Source organism: Idiotropiscis lumnitzeri, chromosome 16, assembly GCF_059441095.1.
Source record: "Idiotropiscis lumnitzeri isolate Australia: NSW breed Sydney's pygmy pipehorse chromosome 16, RoL_Ilum_1.0, whole genome shotgun sequence".
Classification (NCBI taxonomy): Eukaryota; Metazoa; Chordata; class Actinopteri; order Syngnathiformes; family Syngnathidae; genus Idiotropiscis; species Idiotropiscis lumnitzeri.
This window is the reverse complement of record NC_142406.1, coordinates 7,807,774-7,827,759: the sequence shown is the minus strand read 5'-3', so window position 1 is coordinate 7,827,759 and position 19,986 is coordinate 7,807,774. Positions and strand designations below refer to the sequence as shown.

Genomic DNA, 19,986 nt, shown 5'->3' with positions numbered 1-19,986 from the left:
CAAGCATCTCTTAATTCTTCACAATTTTAAACATTGCTTTTTGTTTTTGCTAGTGTGTTCCTGTTGGTATTATGAGTGTGTATGTGCAAGTTTGATATTTGTATGCATTTTATTTCATGAAGGCATGACTGTGGATGGCATGATAAGCAATGACTTCTCAGCCATTCTGCTTACTTGGTGCGAACGTTATGTTTTTCTATTGATCCTGCCACGCAGAATCAAAAGTTCTTTACTTAAGACAATTTGTTTATAAATTTGTATTCAGATCAATTTTATAATAAATATGCAGTTAACATTAGTAACTTGTGGCAGAGTATCAGTGAGTCTAAGAGTACTGTATCCGTGTGAAAAGGGCAGAAAAAACTCAAATATGAAATTCTCCACTAAGTGTGGCCAAAGAGTGACAAGGGGTGGCCATGACCACGCTTTGCCACCACATATCTCTGCCCCTGAAGAGAAGATTCCTTCACTTAACTCATTTCCTACCATTGACGACGGGTAAACTTGTCGTGAATGTCAAATGGAATCTTTCGATTCAAAGCATTCTTATGACTTTATTGTACAATACTTGTTAATCCTGTTGGCCTTTGTTTAGTGTTTTAGGAATTGAGTTTGACACCCTGACTTTTAGGCATCAAACCGAGGTAGGGAATATTTGCATTGCAAATGGTGAAGTCACTCATCATGAACACAATTATTGCCTTGAAATGTTTTTCCCATGTTTTTCTTTTCTTTATAGTGTGCGAGCAAGTTGTGCCACACCTACAATATATTAGAAATCATCACATTTCCATGTGAGCTCTTAAATGGCTAACTATAATTATAAGGTGAACGAGCATAGTTCGGATTTATTGTGCATCGTTAAATAAATATGGTCGGTCGTAGTGCGGCAACGAACCAGCCTTTCATCTCAGGTTACAACTCGTATGTGATACTCTCCTCTGCCTCCTCCCTCCATCCCCTCTCACTCTCCTTTCCAGCACAACTTCTGCTAAAGTGGTCTTGACCTTCCTTGCTGTCATCAGTGTGTGACTACTTGTTTAGATTTTCAGACTTGGCCTTAGTCTTACCATGAACCGGATTTTCCTGGGAATTAAGTGGATCTGAAGATTTGCAAAAAAAAAAAAAAAAAATCCCCATTTTTTTTTTTTACTTCTCAGGAGAGTGGCTGCTTTCCTCCAACAGGCTGGAGTGAGAGTTTGGTGGCGCGCCCCCACCATGGATCACTCCCTTTTTGATTGTTTACGCAGCCCTCACACACCAGCTCAGGACGTACTCCCTGCCATTCCCCCGTTGCCTCTCCACAGCCGCAGTAACCTCTCACCTCCCCGTGGCGACCAAGAAGCAGAGGACAATGACACTCTTCATGATACAGCACGCCAAGTCCACCTTCCCCAGCAGCAACAGCAGCCCTTCTCGTGGCTTATCACTCAACAGATTCCCTCTCCTAGCGCTCGGAACGGTGTCTGTTTGCCGTCATTTGAGAATACAGCTTCGGAATTGTGCTCCGGGGATCTAGATAAACCGAGTAGGGAAACGACGGGAAAATCCTGTGAGGAGTACAGTCAAAAGAGTGTCGTCTCATCGGATGAAACTGACATGACGACTTCGAAAGGTATGAAGGAATGTTTTTTTTCACTTTGGGAATCATCTTCTTCTCTTAAACTTTCTAAAAATGTGTTTTTCCTGACAAAACCTCCTGTGACCATCACAAGAGCCAATGGATGGTCCATTAACGGGCTGGCGTGGATGAAATGTTTCCGTTGAAACAGTAATATTGAATGGAATAATTCAGTGAAAATAATCCTATTTATAATTGAATTCACAAATTCTTGTATTTTCCGAAACTCATTAAAACTTGCAACAAGTTGATTCAAGTCAAAACAGTGAGCTTGATAGTTTGAAAAATGATTTTATCCATTGTGCCCTCATAATTCTCCAGATTTCCTAACAAATGCAACCTGGTGATCAAAAGCTCTTAAAAACCTACTTTTTTTTTTTTTTAACTTGGAACTTGTCTCCAAAGACATAATAAAGGGGCCGTGACTTCAGCCTCCTTAGTCCATCAATGTATCTCTATACTCTTGTTGGTTGACTTCCAATCAGACAGTCAGTTTAAAAAAGTGCTTTGTAATTTATCAGAGCATGCAACCTCATCCTGGCAGAGTTTTTTTTTTTTTATGCAAACACATGCGGTATAAATCACTGAACAGTTAAAGAGACTAAAAAGGACATATCCAGGAAGATTTCAAAACGTGGTGTTTAAATCATTTAGCAACACCGACAAGCGGTTTTGGAGAAGATGGCATGTGGAGAATTTTGTGATTCCCTGGGCTTAAAAAAAAAAAAAAAAAACTATATAGAAGCCAGCAGCTGAAAACCACATTCAGTTTTTGCGCTCTATTTTCTTTGCCGCTGAAACAAAAATATGGCAAGATTTTGTTTTTTTTTCAGAGTTGATATTTGTAGAAACCGATTCCTAAAAAAATGCATCTATTTGAGGAAATAGGGTATTTAAAACGTTAATCCAAGAAATAATTCGCAATTTACACATTTTATTTTTTGCAAAGACTTTTATACAAATACTACTCATAATAAAAAATAGCTTTTTAAAAATGTTCATTTCATTAAAGTGAGATTTTTTTTTAACATATTTAACAATAGAGGTTCAACAAAGCTATTGTGTTATATTTTCAACATTCATCTACATGTTGAAACTGTGTAATCTGTATTGTTCAAAACCAAACAATGAGAATAATTCCCAAATCCTGTGATTTCTTACAATAACGGCACCCCCTTTTTACTCTCCTCCCCCACCCTTTGGTGGACTCTGGAAAATGTTCTGCTTTTCATTTCAGAGTCCCAAGACGCGGGCTATAAGTCAGACATGATCAACAAGCCCAGAAAGGAACGCACAGCCTTCACAAAAGACCAGATTCGAGAACTGGAGTCCGAGTTTGCACACCACAACTATTTGACCAGACTGAGACGCTACGAAATAGCGGTCAACCTCGACCTGACGGAACGACAAGTAAGATACTTGTTTATTTACATTAGTTATGAGGAGTCCGAAACATAGAAACTCATTCTAATCTATTACAATAACATCTGTCATCTTGCTGCAAGTCAGCGAATGCAAATACAAAACCATTACTTTTTATTGACCTCGTTTGACAACATGAGGGTCTTTCATTTTTTAGGGGTTCACATTTCATGCAGCGTGGGACCAGTACTTAGGGCCTATGCAGTGCCACCTAACCCTGTAAAGATCCGAGCTGCACCCCACTGCATTTCTCAAGCCTTTCCTAAATCGCAACCATCCTATACCTATATTGACACTTACCATTACATCATCAAAACCCGCAAGCCATTTCCAACACTTTACATTGGTTAATAAAATTGGTCAATGTTTTATTTTTTTGCAAAATCAGAGTTGCAAGTAAACTTTTTTTTTGTTCAGGGCAAAAGAGGTTCCTGAGCATCATCTAGTGCAGGGGTGGACAAAGATTTTTGATTGGTGGGCCAGGAGCAGATGGATGGAGTGTTTTGGTAACCTCACCTCATTGGAGAAAAAAAATACATTTGATTTTAATGAACTAAAGCACGGCCCCCGGGCCGTAGTTTGCCCACGCCTGATCTAGTGGCGATGCGCGCACTTGCCTGCTGGATAGCCGTATGCAGTGTTATATCTCGTGGTCTAGAGATCTTGAGAGGAATAACTTGTGATTTGACCCGATATAAATCAAATTATCTTGACTCGACCTGATTTTAATTTATGACTCCCCTCAGGTGAAGGTGTGGTTCCAGAACAGGAGGATGAAGTGGAAGCGTGTTAAGTGTGGCCAACAGGGGGCAGTAGCACTCGCGAGAGAACTTAAGAATGTCAAAAAGGGAATATTGTTGCCCTCAGAGATTTCGGGTATTGAGGGACTACAACGCTCCGAAAGCTCCCCCACAATGAGAGCCCAGACAGCAACCTGAGCTCAGAACATCCTTACCTTTGACCTTCTTTGGTTTCATCCTACGCTGTATGCTAGAGAATATAAAATGGTGTTGACATTTTACTTTGTATGAGATTCCTATTTTGAAATTTTAACGCCTCTTTGTCACTTGAAACTCACTGATATTTTTATAGCCCACTCTCCGGGTATTACCAATCAACCCAGGAGTAAGCTAACTAATCTTTTTTTAACAGTCGGTCTGAGCGTAGCATTGAACAAACATTGTACATTACAATGTACACAACTAACAATCTTTGAAAACTGTATGAACAGATATTTTTCATATTTTTCCACTGGATTTGTTTTGTTTTTGTTGATCAAATGTTTCTGAAAATATATGACTTGAAAAATGATGCTAGGCTGTTCATTCTACCACTATTCCTCATTCCACATTACCTGCCCAATGCAACTGTCACGGGTTACGTGATGTCAGGGTCGAACTGGCACGGACTGCCTAGCTCTGGCTGGAGGAGTTTGCTATTAATGGTTTCTTCTCAGTCTTCAACATCTGAACATGCTCATGTTGCCATCAAAACCAATGACCCTTATTCATGCTGATATTCTTTTATTAATTTCATAACACTATCTTAAGACAAATCAATACTACAGAAGGCGGTAAAATAATCATACTAAAATTTAACTAGGCGAAATACTGTTGGAAAGCAACTAGTTCGCAAAATATTAGAAAGATATAGTTAAAAAGAAACGTGTTCGTATTTAGGTAATGCCGGTGTCCAGACCATAAGTGGCAGCTTGATTTGATGACAACTCTCTAATAAGCCGAACAAACAGCATCTCTTTCTTAATTGACCGAGGCTGAGCTCTTGTTCTGCAAAACAGAAAAACATTCTTTGTCATAAATGTCGGAACATTACTCACCAATTTCCAATACAAGCCCCGACATTAATTCTGTAAAGTGGCCTTTAACAACAGCTGATATACCTGCAATGTGGCGTTCACCGCCATTGTGGTCACGTTCATCTCTGGTTTGGCGTTGGTCGGTGGAGTGGTGAGCAGTTGCGCAGTGGTCTGTTGTAGGCATAAATGTTGCAACCTTATCACCCAAAACCAACAAACCAACGGGCACAGTACATTTTCAAATCAGACAAGAGGATTGGCCGTTTTTACCTGTTGATTTCCATGCACCGTGGGCTTCACCGAGGCTGAGTTCACATTCATTGCTGGTTCCTGTTTGGTTGATGGAGTGGTGAGCAGTTTCTGTAAAACAAAACACATTTTTCAAACCGGTCAACCTGTCAAAAACCAGCCAATCATTTATCTCCCAATTTTTTAATCAATTCCCTACTCCATGATTTCAGAATACAGGAGTGGCCTTTTACCTGCAACGTGGCATTCACCGACGAGGCTGAGCTAACGTTCACCAGTTTCTGCAAAACATTAAAAAAACACAATTAGAACCTTTGTCGGAACAATCATTCAAATCATGTTTTGACTAAATAACCAATTTTCTCATCAAGCCCCGACATTTTCTGTAAAGAGACACCTGTTCATACCTGCAACGTGGCGTTCACGGCGGTTGCGGTCACGGTAGTCTCTGGTTTGGCGGTGGTCCGTGGCGTGGTGAGCAGTTTCTATAAAAATTTGCATTTGTCATGTTGGTCATAAATGTTGGAAGTTGGAAGCTTATCACTGATTGACCAACCAACCAACCAACGGACACCGTACATTTTCAAATCACACAAGAGGATTGGCCGTTTGTACCTGCTGATTTCCACGCACAGTGGGCTTCACAGAGGCTGAGGTCACATTCATTGCTGGTTCCTGTTTGGTTGATGGAGTGGTGAGCAGTTCCTGCAAAACACATTCAGCATTTCTTTGTCATGCTGGAACTCTATACACACTTCTTGGTATAAGAGGATTGGCCTTTTCACCAATGAATGGACAGTACATTTTCAAATCAGACGAGAGGATTAACCGTTTGTACCTGCTGATTTCCATGCGCCGTGGGCTTCACTGAGGCTGAGGTCACGTCCATCGCTGGTGCCTGTTTCTGTAAAAAAAAAACACAAAAGACACATTTAGCATCAAATCGTTAATTCAGAAAAGAGGAGTGGCCTTTCACACCAGCTGATATACCTGTAATGTGGTGTTCAGCGCAGTTGAGGTCACGTTCGTTTCTGGTTTGGCGGTGGTTGGTGGAGTGGTGAGCAGTTTCTGCCAAACCCAATGAGCATTTCTTTGTCATAAATGTTGGACCTCTCAACCAATAAGCTGGCCTTTTACACCTGCTGATATACCTGCAATGTGGTGTTCACCGCAGTTGAGGTCACGTTTGTCTCTGGTTTGGCGGTGGTCGGTTGAGTGATGAGCAGTTTCTGCCAAACCCAATTAGCAATTCTTTGTCATAACTCTCAACCAACCCATTAATAAACCCATCAAACAACCAATTGACTAATCAAGCAGCAACAATATCTTCAGAAGAGGATTTGGACCTGCTGAGCTCTTGGCGCAGTGGTCTTCACCGGGGCTGAGCTTGCATTTGCTGGTTTCTGATTGGTGAGTAGTTTCTGCAAAACACATTTATCGTCTGTTGTTGGCATAGACAGACCCCAAAACCTACCAGCCAATCAATTTTCAAGTCCTGATTTAAATGCACCTTCTTTCTGTGAACCTTGCGCTTCACCGCAGTTGTCCCTGAAATCTGATTGGGCAGTTTGTGTAAAACAAAAAAAAATACATTTAGCATCTCTTTCAAACTGTTCAATTGATAAACCTGTCAAAAAACAACCAGCCAATAAATCATTCAAGTCATGTTTTTAAATTTTTTTTTTTAATATCGACTAAACTAACTATTTTCCTTCCTACACTGATGATATACCTGCAACGTGGCGTTCCCCGAGGCTAAGGTCACGTTCTACAAAACCGAAAAAACACACTTCTGAAACCAGACAATTTTTCACACTTTGCTAATCAACCCCCGAAAAGAGGAGTGGCCTTCTACATTGCTGATATACCTGCAACGTGGCATTCACCGCGGCTGAGCTCACATTCTGCAAAAGAGAAAAAAAATACATTTCTAAAGCCAGACAATTTTCAACTAATTTGATTAAATTACCAAAACAATTCCCAACCAACACCCGACATCTCAAAAAAGGCGACCTGCTGATATACCTGCAACGTGGCATTCACCGCAGCTGAGCTCACGTTCTGCAAAACAGAAATAACACAATTAGCATCTTTGTCATAATTGTCGGAACTGTATCATCTGCCTAATTGACCGACCAATCAAAAAACACAATTCAACAAACCCCTAGATCATTATGGTTTTTTACACGTGCTGATATACCTGCAACGTGAGGTTCGAGGCTGAGCTCACATTCAACTCTGGTTTGGCGGTGGTCGGTGGAATGGTGAGCAGTTTCTGCAAAACAGAAATTGTCGGAACTCTGCCTAATTGATCGACCGATCTAAAACCAGTCAATCTTTCACCCCGACATGAATTCAGAAAAGAGCAGTGGTATTTTACACCTGCTGATATACCTGCAACGTGGCATTCACCGCGGCTGAGCTCACGTTCTGCAAAACAGAAAACACAGCATCTTTGTCGGAACTCCTTGACCAACCTATCTTAACCAATCAACCGATTATTCCTCATGTTTTAAATACAATTACTTTCACTTGGATTAAATGACTAATTTCATAATCAATCCCAGACATCATTAATTCAAAAAAGGGGGGTGGCCTTTTACAGCTGCTAATATTACCTGCAACGTGAAGTTCGCGGCTGAGCTCACATTCACTTTTGGTTGGCCGGTGGTCGGGCAAGCAGGGATAAATTTCTGCAAAACGGAAAACACATTTAGCATCTTTGTCATAATTCGGAACTCATGATTGACCAATTGCCACGAGGTAATGCACACTTCTGGGAGCATCTTGAAATCAGAACATTAAAGAGTGTCCTTTTGTACCTTCAGGCTTTCCCCCCAAAAAAACACTGGTTTCCAAGTGGTAGAATTCTTTTTATGATGTATCTGTAAAACAAAACATATTTAGCATTTGCTCAGGGCAAAAACAACTTCCAAAAACATGAACAAATCAATGTAAATTGATTGCTGAAATAACCAGCCAATCAACTCAGTACTTTTTGGCAAAGTAACTCAACCACCCCAGGGGAACACGCACCTTCCACAGGAATCTTCGCGAGTGGAACTCTGGAAAGAAGGAAGGATAGATAGATGGAAAAAGGGAGGAGGTAAGGAAGTAAGCAAATAAATTAGGATAAAAGGACGCTAAACTCCAAGATTCTATTGTAATGTATTTCAATATTGGCGACCATTTGAGCAGCGTAGTTTTATTTTGACTTGTACACAGGGGGCGCTAAACAAAACTCATCTGCAGTCAAATATTTAAGTTAATGTACGAAGCAATTTGCGAGTTCCACTAATGAAACGCCATACAATTTGTATTGACCATGACTGATCTTCTAAAAAGGTCAAATGTTTCGAAAATGTCTCATAAAAGCATTCAAATAAAAATAAAAATACATTTAATGTGTGCTCACCATAATACATGAAGGCGCTGAACGACAGCACGAGCATGGCCGCGCCAAGTACAAACGTCTTCATCTTCAATTCCGAAGAGTGAAGACAGGATCGTGAAATTTATGCCGTTCTTGTGCAGCACGCATACCGGCAGACTTTCGACAAGTCCACGCGTGAAGCTCGTCACAATCAGCAAAATTTTCGCAGGGAGGCAATGTGCGTCTCTTGCCTTTTTTTTTTTTTCCTGCGAGATTGTGACGTCACTTTCGTCCGCTATTTCTTTCACTGGCTCTCAACTTTTCACCCCAGAATGATTTAATCATTAAGAATAACAAAATACATTCTATACATACGGAAATATCGGTTATTTCATGCATCTAATTACATTTAATTATACATTTAATATATTTAATTGACTTTTTTTTTCTCCTGCAAGATTATGACGGCGCTTTCGTCCGCTATTTCTTTCACTGGCTCTCAACTTTTCACCCCAGAATGATTTGATCATTAAGAATAACAAAATACATTCTATACATACGGAAATATCGTTTATTTCATGCATCTAATTACATTTAATTATACATTTAATATATTTAATTGACTTTTTTTTTCTCCTGCAAGATGATGACGGCGCTTTCGTCCGCTATTTCTTTCACTGGCTCTCAATTTTTCACCCCAGAATGATTTGATCATTGAAAATAACAAAATACATTCCATGCACGCGGAAATATTGGTTATTTCATACATCTAATTACATTAAATGATCTATTTAATATATTTAATTGACTTTTTTCCTCCTGCGAGATTATGACGTCACTTTCGGCTGCTATTTCTTTCACTGGCTGTCAACTTTTCATCCCAGAATGATTTGATCATTGAGAATAACAAAATACATTCTATACATACGGAAATATTGTTTATTTCATACATATAATTACATTTAAATTATACATTTAATATATTTAATAATACATTTAATAAAAACATACATTTCATTATTTTTTCATCACACTAAATGTCACATTCCATGTTATAAAATCGTTGGAAGAAAGTCATATTTTGGTGCCATTCACCGATTTAAATATGTTTATAGAGGCATGAGGCAGCTGTCACGATCCGTGTCTGTCATGCCATGTGCTTTTGTTTTGACAGCTGTGGGGGGCGTTCCCCCAGCGATCGTCTCGGGTCAGGCCATCAGCAGCTGCGGGACGCGCCCACCAGCTCCACACCGGACTCCTATTCACTCACTGATTAAGATTAAGATATTTAAGACACTTACACCGACTCCCCAGCGTCGGATCGTTATCCCACATCGCTCACGTTCATGTACCATGCTCTTGATCGCACTCTTGATCGCACTCTTGATCGCACTCTTGATCGCACTCTTGATCGCACTCTTGATCGCACTCTTGATCGCACTCTTGATCGCACTCTTGATCGCACTCTTGATCGCACTCTTGATCGCACTCTTGATCGCACTCTTGATCGCACTCTTGATCGCACTCTTGATAATAGTTCTCTTGCTATCACGCAAAAAAAATAATAAAATACCCAAATGTGGGTCCAAAAGGGACCGAACACTACTCGGGTCAATTTGACCCTTTTTGTTGTATTGTGAAAATAAAAAAGTTGAAAAAAGTGAAATTGACCGAAATATGGCGGCCCCTTTTTGACCCCAAATGTGTATTTTTTCTGGTTTTGACAGTCAATGTCAAAGAAAAAAAAAAAACTAAACAAAAAAAAACAAAGCATGTAAAGGACTGTGACACGTTACATATGCAACGTGTACGTTTCGTAACAAGAAAAATGTATTTTCAAAGTTTGTGAGGACATATTGTCATGTAACCACTCTCCAGTGTGGCATCAAAGTGGGACTGGATGATTATGTAAAAAAATTAAAATAGATTATTTTGAACAAGATTGAAATATCTTATTCTTGATTAATTCTTAATTTGTTTTGTCCAGTACCAAAATACTTCTAAATATAATTTGCACTTCAAGACGCTTGCATTTTCATTCTCCAACACCCACAGCTTTGTTGCCTTGCATCTTTGCACAATTTCGAACCTCGAATAAGCATCTTCCTGTCATAGTTATTTTATGTTATTGTTCATTTTCACAAATCTTGAGTAGTGTTAAGGTGGGACTTTTGGTATACTGTATTTTGTACAATATCGTGGCAAATACCGATTGTTCCTGCTATGTGCGCGTTGGCCTCTTCGGGGCTGCATGTAGAATGAGATACGATTGAACTCTATATAAATGTTAACTTAACTTTCATATAACTCACAGTTTTTTACTGTTATGTTTCCTGTGTGAAGGTGTTTCTACAGCGTTTACTCATACTCACTTTATTTGAAGGAATATCACTCTCAAAGTTGATGCTAATCTTGGATTGACTTTAGCATTAGTGCTAGCGTTGATTTAAAAATTAAGCATTTCTTCTGTTTAAACATACAATATATGTAATTATTTTTATTGTGTGTTTAGTTTTACAGTAAACATCAACTTTGTGTCATTAAACAGCTAAACCAGGGGTGGCCATGTCAGGTCCTTGAGAGCCCCTTTCAAGCCGGTTTATGTCTCCCTTAATTTATGATCATTTGAATCAGGTGTGTTGTAGGAGAGACAGACATCACAAATGGATAGGATAGGGGCTCTAGAGGACTGGACTTGTGGACCCCCGGTTTAAAGCTCGAGCAGGGATGGCAGAATCACATATGCGACACGCTTGGTAGCAGTAACGGCTCACCCTTTAGACCAGACGTGGGCAAACTACGGCCCGGGGGCCACATGCGGCCCGCCAAACTTGGAAAAAAATTAAATGAATAAAACTTGTTAATGTTTTATTTTCTAAATACTGTGGTTTTTCAGAGACATATATATTGTTGTAATGCTTTTGTTCACTTTCATTTAAAATTAAATGTATTTGTTTTCTCTGATGAGCTGAGGTTACCAAAACACTCCACCCATCTGCTCCTGGTCCGGTCCCTCTGTCAAGTTTTAGAACCCATTGTGGCCCGCCAATCAAAAGGTTTGCCCACCCCTGCTTTAGGCAATATACTCATATGCTAAGGGCACCGTTGACTCCAGGGGGCGCCAAAACTCAGGTGAAAATTGACTTTGAATCTATTGTAACAACATTCAAACGAATTAGTACCATTAAATATTAATTCCGAGTAAAAAATAAAGAGGGGTAAATTGACATCATTACAAATGATTAAATAAAGGAAGAAGTGCATTTTGAAATCAACATTCCTGCCCAGGCTGAACAGAGGCTTACGCAATGTGTGACCTGCTTTGAATGAACTGTTCTTCAGCGACCAGATTAATTGCTTTACGTTTAAATGTATTTTCTGGTAGTTGCACTTCACATGGTATGTATATAAAAATGAAATGATTCCATGACTGAGAAACAAAATTTGAAATAACCTTTTTTTTTTTTTTTTTTTTTTTTTTTTTTAGTCAAAGACGAAGGGCATTTACAAAAATGTAAAGGCATTATTTAATGTTAAACTAAAAACTACACAAATAAAATCTCACCTGGAGCTTCACATTGGCTGCATGTGAGGCAACATGGTGCATTACGGTTACTTTTGTTGTAGTACGGTAATTTGTCAATGGGTGGTGCTGTTGCTTAATGCTGTGACTTTGTGTATCGCGAAGAAGACTCTGTTTACTTCTGGTTTCTCTGCGCTGCTGTTATGTTGCTGGCTGTTGCGCACTTCAATAAAGAACGGCTCACGCCACAAATTCAACAACTTTCACAATGTCTGGAAATTGCAAACGCCCAACGGCTGCATTTTTATTTGAAATTATAATAACGTTTTAAAGATAGAAGCCAAAATCGAAAAGAATATTCCATTTCGATTAATCGGCCAGCCCTACCCCCATGGTGAGATTTTATGTGGTGCCCCCTCCTCCATCAACAATTTACTACAAGATAAGTGAAATTTTTAACATTTCTTTTGATAATATCACACTACTCAAAATATGAACTGGGCCATTTTTTCTATTCATGACTGTATATTGTTACTGTAAAACATCATGCGAGAGACTTTGAGTTGGAACACCTAATTGGACAAACCAATTTCCCTCCTCATTGTTGATCTTATCTTTGTGTCGGATAGTTTTGGTCATTGTGACGTGTTCACAAAGTTCTATGGTGCCACGTCAATTAATCTGATTCTCCACCCACAAAAAAGCAGCAGTACACCAATCAGCCACAGGGGGGACTACTGAATATCATTGATTGTAGTCACTCATTGGGCATAAATTTGATCTTTCATATTCACGGTTAATTGTCAAGTTATTGTAAATATGCAAAGATTCCTTCTCTTGAAAAAGATTCATTCATTCACTGAAGATTTTTCTGCATATGGAATGCTGAGTTCAAATTATTTCACCTTGATTTCAATGTACTCATATTTACTTTTGACTAGAAATTAAGTGTAAATTGTAATGATACCTTTAAATAATGTGTTAACGTGAATTAATATCACATTTTTAATGAGAGGCTGTTGACAATGGTCTGTGCATCAAACCGGAAGATGGCAGAGATTACAGGATCAATTCTACTCACCGATTACAGTATACCAAGCACCCTATTCATGTCAAACATACAAAAATATATTTACAAGTATTTTTACAGTAATATTTCATTTTTATTCTTTCATTTTTGTGCCTTTCAAGATGATTGAGCTGGGCAGGATGGTGGCGTCCAAGCATGTTCTATTGTTCGCTATGCTATGCTGACTATAGTGGAGTTTACTCTATTAATCTATACGATATATTACGCAAACTAAATATGCCGATGCAAATGGGCAAAATGTGTGATGGAGAATTGGACTGGACTGTATAATAATAATAACAAATACTATGTTGCCTTATGAGTGGTTTAGTCTGCGTTAATAGGTGAATTTATCAATCTCCGTTGCATCAATCTGGCAATTGAAACAAGTTCCAGTCCTGACATAATGGAAATAGTAACAGAAATAGAGCACATTCACTGCATGGTCAAAACAAAAGCAAAACAGATCTCATCTGTCCTAAGCATTTGGAAGTAAAACTTGTTCATAGACTGTCTGCAGAGAGAAAGTGGTCAGACTTGAATCCAGGTTGTGTTGCGGTGTGAAAATAAGAAGCCTGGGGTTTTGGAATGTGTCTCGTCACAGTCTCTTCTGATATTGGATGAACTTTTTACTTGGACCCAAATTGGAGCAATTTCTCTTGAACAGGAAGGGGGCATGCTGTCATTGCAGCACACATGCCAAGATCAACTCAGCCAGTTCGAGACTTTTCCACATTTGCCTGCAGGGCTTGTTTTGCTTTCCTAACTTAATAATTTGAAATGATTTACAATTGCGCCCGAGTGCTGATTGGTGATGCACAATGAAGAAGCATTCAAGTCGCATTTGGAAAAGTAAAAGTTGCAAGGGTTGCAAGGAAATTCATGCTCATGGCAGGAGAAAAGAAAAAAACCTCGAAATAGAAAAAAGACAAGTCTCCCTCAGATTTATGACGACCATGATGCGTTCCCTCAAATTTTGTCTCATGAAACAACAACATAAATCTCCGGTAAAACTACTGATGCATAAGGTACTTAATAATGTCGGAATTTTTACTACTAAGATCAAATTTTAATCACCGCGCTTTCTTTAGACCTCCAACTCGACAAGGCGAACAAATCTCGAGCCTGACAGAATTCATGCTATCTGCTACTCACGTTACTACTGTGGTTACATTTTGTTGTAGGTTTGTAAGGCTTGGAAGCGCCGGGAGTATGTAACTCCAACGTTCCAGTGGGAAGAGGTCTAGATTCCGACTTTTAGTGGGATTTGAACACAGCAACACGGGTGTTAAAGAGAGAAACGTTTTCTTTAGCTGTTTGTAACAATTTTTCTCTTAGCTAAATATGTCTTTTAGCTTGTACTACTACTAGGGAAAACAAATGAAGGAAAAAATAAAAATGATCACAGCCTTTTTCTAAAACAAACAAAGTAAATTGCCTTATCCTATGACCATTGACGAGATGTAGCTGTTAATATTTCTTTAATGTTGAGTAGCTAGTCACAATAATAAAATATGAGGAATCCACACAAAAAAAAAAAAAACGACATAATGTTATTGATTACAATAGAGTCCATCTTTTATTTCAAATAATCAAATTACAATGTATGTGTGTAATATATATATATATATATATATATATATATATATATATATATATATATATATAGAGAGAGAGAGAGAGAGAGAGAGAGAGAGAGAGAGAGATAGAGAGAGAGAGCGAGAGAGAGAGAGAGAGAGAGAGAGAGATGGCGTTTTGCACTTTTCAGGGGTCCTCTTTCAACACTCAAAAATGCGGAAAAATAACACCCAAATGTGTGGACTGACCTATATGAGGAAAAAAAAAAATTTTACTAAATTGAGACACACTTCCGATATGAGCGATATCTATCTATCTATACGCACACACACACACGCACACCCCCACGCACGCACCCACGCACACACACACACACACACACACAAACGCACTCCCCACCACACGAGCACACACATTTAGTGTGCTTAAAGTGGGCCAGTCTGTCAATGACTCCCCAGCCACTAAATCTCCCAAGTCTGCCCCCGTGGTTGGCTTACTTTAAAAAACATTGGGTTCATTCTTTTTCTCATACATTCTTCTTCTCTCAACACTCCTAGAGCCAGAAGTGTGAAGTAATCTCACAAACGGTGCTGTTGAGAGCACAGATGACAACAACACTATTTATCAGACTTTGACCAATACAAGAACAACATTCTGTTTTCAAGCTGTCCACTTTGTTAAACTTTGTCAGGCCCTTTCACTTCATCACATCGTTTGCGAACGAGTCGGTGAACGTACACCCATACTGCACATTTGTGCCAAAAATATGTCGTTGCGCCTATTGTCATGACGTGTCATTTGACTCAGTGTTATGAGGATGTATTGTTTGCCTGGGTCGTGTGGTATGTTGTTTAATCAAAATGTTTCATTTCACGTCGTTGCTACGTGTCGTTAGACAATGCCAATGCGCACTTTCAATGAAATAATAACAGAAGTTGGCAACGTAAGACAGCTGCCATCCAGCTTCAACCGCGAGGGACATATTCCATTCCTCAACGAAAGGCTTGATTCTCGGGAAACTAGTTTTTAATTTTTATATATTTTTTTATTTTATTTGATCATTGTGGAAAATACTACAAAGTCCTAGTACGTTTTACCATCGACGTCTAACAACGACACATATACAGCTTCGTTTCATTCCTGTACCCTTTTTAGTATGTTATTTATCATAATTTTAAATATTAACTGGGCTTTGATTTTCGTTTGAATATATGTTTGTGTTGACATTAAAAGCGATAATTATAAGAACAAGTTTTACAAGTTTTAATTAAAGTTTTTCTTTTCCGAGTTTGTGGCGCCTCTTAGAGGACACGTTGCCTTTACGTGGGGAGCGATCTGACGCTGCAGTCTTACTCTGTAGTACCATCTTTCACCACTAGATGTCAGTAGATTCCATTAAATAAACTAAGGTACGTATGACATCAATTCCCATGCGTTACAACTGCCCTGACATTATAAAACGACATGATTTATATCTACACTATATAAACTTACATTACATTTTATCGACTTTATCACTACTAAGTAATATTGTCTAGTAATAGCCAGTCAGAATGCACAGTGGCTTTTGTATTTTTCATGAGGACTATGTTGTGTCCTGATCAGGGGTGCTGCCAGGGATTTTGTCCCCCCCCTCTACACACACAAATATGTTGATGGACATTATGTGGATCTCCCAAAGAAATAAGACACGTATATGGACAAAAGGCGAGGCAACAGCAATATTAATAGAAAAAGGTTGTTTGGTGCCATGCTCAAGGGCAGCAGTCAGAAGCAAAACTATCTTTAATTCAGAGAGGACCAAACCGCTGCCGCATAAGTTCATGGAGGTATGTATTGTTCACTTTAGCTTTGTGGCATTACATAATGCACTCTTAACCGTTTTTTTTACATGTACATTTACTGTATACTGACCTATGCTGAATTCCACAATCTTGTCTTTCACTGTATTTCAGAGAGTTTTACACATGGATGATGTTGAAATCCCCCATGAATTCATCCACACAGAAGAGGCCGAGTCCACCCTCTGTAAAGCAAGAAGCAACATCACCCTTTGTACTACTAGCTCACATAATGCGGTCCTCCATCGTCATTCCAATATGGGCCCAAACAACACACGTGACATCCTCACCTTTATGGACCATTTTCCGTCACCGTGAATGATCAAATGCACCAGATGGAATTCATCAGGGACAAGGACTCATTCCACTGCTTTGCTCTGGTGCAGAACATGTTTCAACACCATCCACAGTTTACCTTACACCCAGAGATGGGCATTCCACCCCATGGACGGAATGGTCCGTCCTAGACGGATGTCCATTTTGGGGCTGGAAGAAGAGAAGTTTTTTTAAAAAAGGACAGACTAAGCAAGGATGGAAGTGGGTTTTTGTTTTCTGGGTCAACGATTATTTTATAAACATGGTCAAAGGGTACTCAGGTTGCGGACGGAGGACAGACCAGCAAAATAGGGTAAAGGGCCCATATCTGCTTCCACCATATTCTCCATTTCAAAACGCCATCAAAGGGTTTTTCTCAGCACGGCGGTGAAAAGTTTATGATCTGCATGCTCAGGTGTCCGTCCTTGAGGCCATGGAAGAGACTTGTGATCAAATCAACACCGTAGCTGTGCAAAGATGGATACGTCATACAAGACGGTTCTCATCACGTTGACTTGCCAATGAGGATGTAGATTTAACAAGATTGTTTTGCAGGATCTGAGTTGTTCTGTATAGTGTGTATGTGTGGCTGTGCTAATTATGTGTCTTGTTTCATCCATATCAATTTTTTTCAAATTTTTCAGTATGACGCTTTAGTCTGTATACCTTGTGCAAATATCCCTGTCCGCTCCAGTTTTCCTATTCAATTTGTTATAAAAGCAAATTCTGTTTGTCCGACCATCCCGCCTTAGTGTAATCCACGTCTTTACAACTGACTGCGAAGCCAAGCTTTTACTCTCCTCAGCCGGACAAAGAAGCTTTCTTCGATGCAACCTCAGGCCAAACTGCTGCCAGAACATCTTAAAGGATAACATTTTCATCTTCTTTTACACAGCTTTCATTATAAGGCTATCTTGAACTTTTTGTGTGTCTTCATCCCTGCCGCCTGTACTTTGACCTCAGGTGAGGACTCAGGAAACCTGACAGAGGACAGCAAACATCTGCAGAAGTTTACTGGATAAGATGCATAGTATATCCCAATAGGTGACAACATTTTTTTTTCCAAAATTCCAAAATCACTAATTTATTTGAATAGCAAATCATAAAAGAGTCTCAAAGGGCTTCTCAAGAACTCAAATGACAAATCAACAAGTTTTCCCAGATCTAAAATTAAACTGGTTTACATTTTGAATTTCATTAATTTGTTATGGAGAAATCAGTTATTAAACTAACTATCCCCACCCCTCATTGCCTTGGTGTAACATCAGTGGGTGGCGACTGGGAATTTTGGAAGAACTCCTGAATGGACATTTCAGCCTAAACAAAAACAATTAGAAAATAGAAGAAAATTATCCGATAAGATTGTTATTGTATTTTGGAAGGAGACTCTTATTTAAGTGAGCAAATGTTGTCCTGCTCTTGCTAGTACAGCCTCCTTCTTGGATCTGGCCTTATTGTGGGGGAGGAGGCTTGTGTGTTCCAAGTATCTTTTAGAGTGTTATCGTCACAAGCTTGCTCCTGGTCGAGTCACCCTTGGCTGATCTTCAAGGGAGGTTTCCAGATAAACAGGGACCCACAATGTGTCGGTATGCACCAGTCGACTCTCCTGCCAGAGGGCTAACAATTCAACCAGGAGGAACATGTATTGCTACGGAACCGATCAAGAAAAGTACTGGACACAGTAACAGACCCCAGCTTGCCCCTTACCAACGAGTACAGATTGCTCTCCATTGACCCGTTTTGCCACTTGGACTGCCCAGACAATCCTTCGCCTGCTATCCTGCAGTCCCGAGAGCTCTCCTGCTCTCAGTCTCATGGGCCTGTGATGTTTGATGGCAAGGTAATGGTGAAATAAGAGCCGGTGATCATTGGTGCAGTCAAGAAGCGACTGTCACATTTTTTTTTGTGTGTGGAGATGATCACAGTTTTTCCTCATATAAGCTCACGTTTGATCCAAAATGTGATTTTTTTTTTACTCATCATGAGACTTGTTTTTTTGGATTTACTGTTTTTGTGCTTTTTACCGTCTTTATTCTTAGTTTCATTATTTGTTGTTGTATGACTTAATTTTGCTCCAAGTACAGCACTTTGCATACAGCAAGTTTGGAAGACTATCATTGTAAGAGTTAGATGATAGGGTGAAGGACAGTTTTCCAGGGAGGTTCAAAGGAAAGATGATGTGAGGTGCATTACAAGTGGGTCAAGCATTGAAACAAAGATCAGGGATTTCCATAGATTTACGATGCCCTCTAGTCTCATCTGTGCACCTCTATCCCCCTTTGATGTGTGGAATATCAAATTCATCATCGTGTGCTGTGACTTCCTTCAATCTGTATGCTCTCTCATCAAAGCATGCGCAAGCAGGGAAAGAAGCGTAAGCAGACGAAAAAAGAAAGTGGGTTTAACTGAAATGAAAAAAAATGGAGGAAACAAGAGTAGCAAAGCAACCTAAAACTTGTTTGGGAAAAAAAGCAGCCACATCTGCCTTTGATCTATTTCACTGAATGTATTACCTGTCTAAAAAATGACAAAAGAAAAACTTGTGTCTTGGGAAGTTGGCCTCTTGTGAAATAGTTTAAAAACCAGGGCGGGGCAGTCAGTCCTAGGGGGCGGAACGGTGTGGCTCTCTGGACCGGACGGCCATTTTTTTCAGGGGGTGTGGGGGATTTTAAAAAAGGGTTCGATTAACAAAGCCTGGGTGATTTTAGGTCGACCCATGAATCGGCCCTCGTGCGTGTGTGAACCTACTCACGAAATGGGCAAACAACAAAAATTTGCATCAGAACTCATCAAAAGTGTTCTGCTGTGTATAAGAGATGTGAGACATCAGTGTGCGTTCAAGCCTGCCTGTACTTCATTATTGGAAATTCCCGTGCCTTCTTACTGGGGTAAGGGGGGGGGGCACATATACCACAATCCCTACATTAGCATCTCTCCCGTGGTGGCGTCATTCACAGATGCTTTTTTTAACGTCGTCAGGAGCCAACAATTTTTATGAATAAGGCCAGAGGGTCCGGGCCGGCAAATAAGGGTCAAGTGCCCCGTTTAAAACACATGCAAGTGTAATACAGCTTTTAACTCGTTCATCCATACATATACATTTTCAAAAAAGTAGTCCTCGCCTCCCAAAGACGTATTTATGCGTTTTAGCCTTTTTATTTTTTACGTCACAGCTCCGT

General features: G+C 39.6%; 1 long non-coding RNA gene and 1 pseudogene across 1 annotated transcript; one reads left to right on the top strand and one right to left on the bottom strand.

The window, feature by feature from the left end:
* The first annotated feature begins 1,218 nt into the window (after positions 1-1,218).
* On the top strand, positions 1,219-4,004 carry LOC148321171 (homeobox protein MOX-2-like; annotated as a pseudogene).
* A 979-nt stretch (positions 4,005-4,983) lies between these two features.
* Positions 4,984-5,382, bottom strand: LOC148321170 (uncharacterized). The gene is made up of 3 exons (XR_015846856.1): positions 5,342-5,382; positions 5,130-5,219; positions 4,984-5,030 (listed from the first exon to the last, which is right to left on the bottom strand). It is a non-coding gene; the product is annotated as an uncharacterized LOC148321170 (long non-coding RNA).
* Between the last annotated feature and the right edge of the window lie 14,604 nt (positions 5,383-19,986).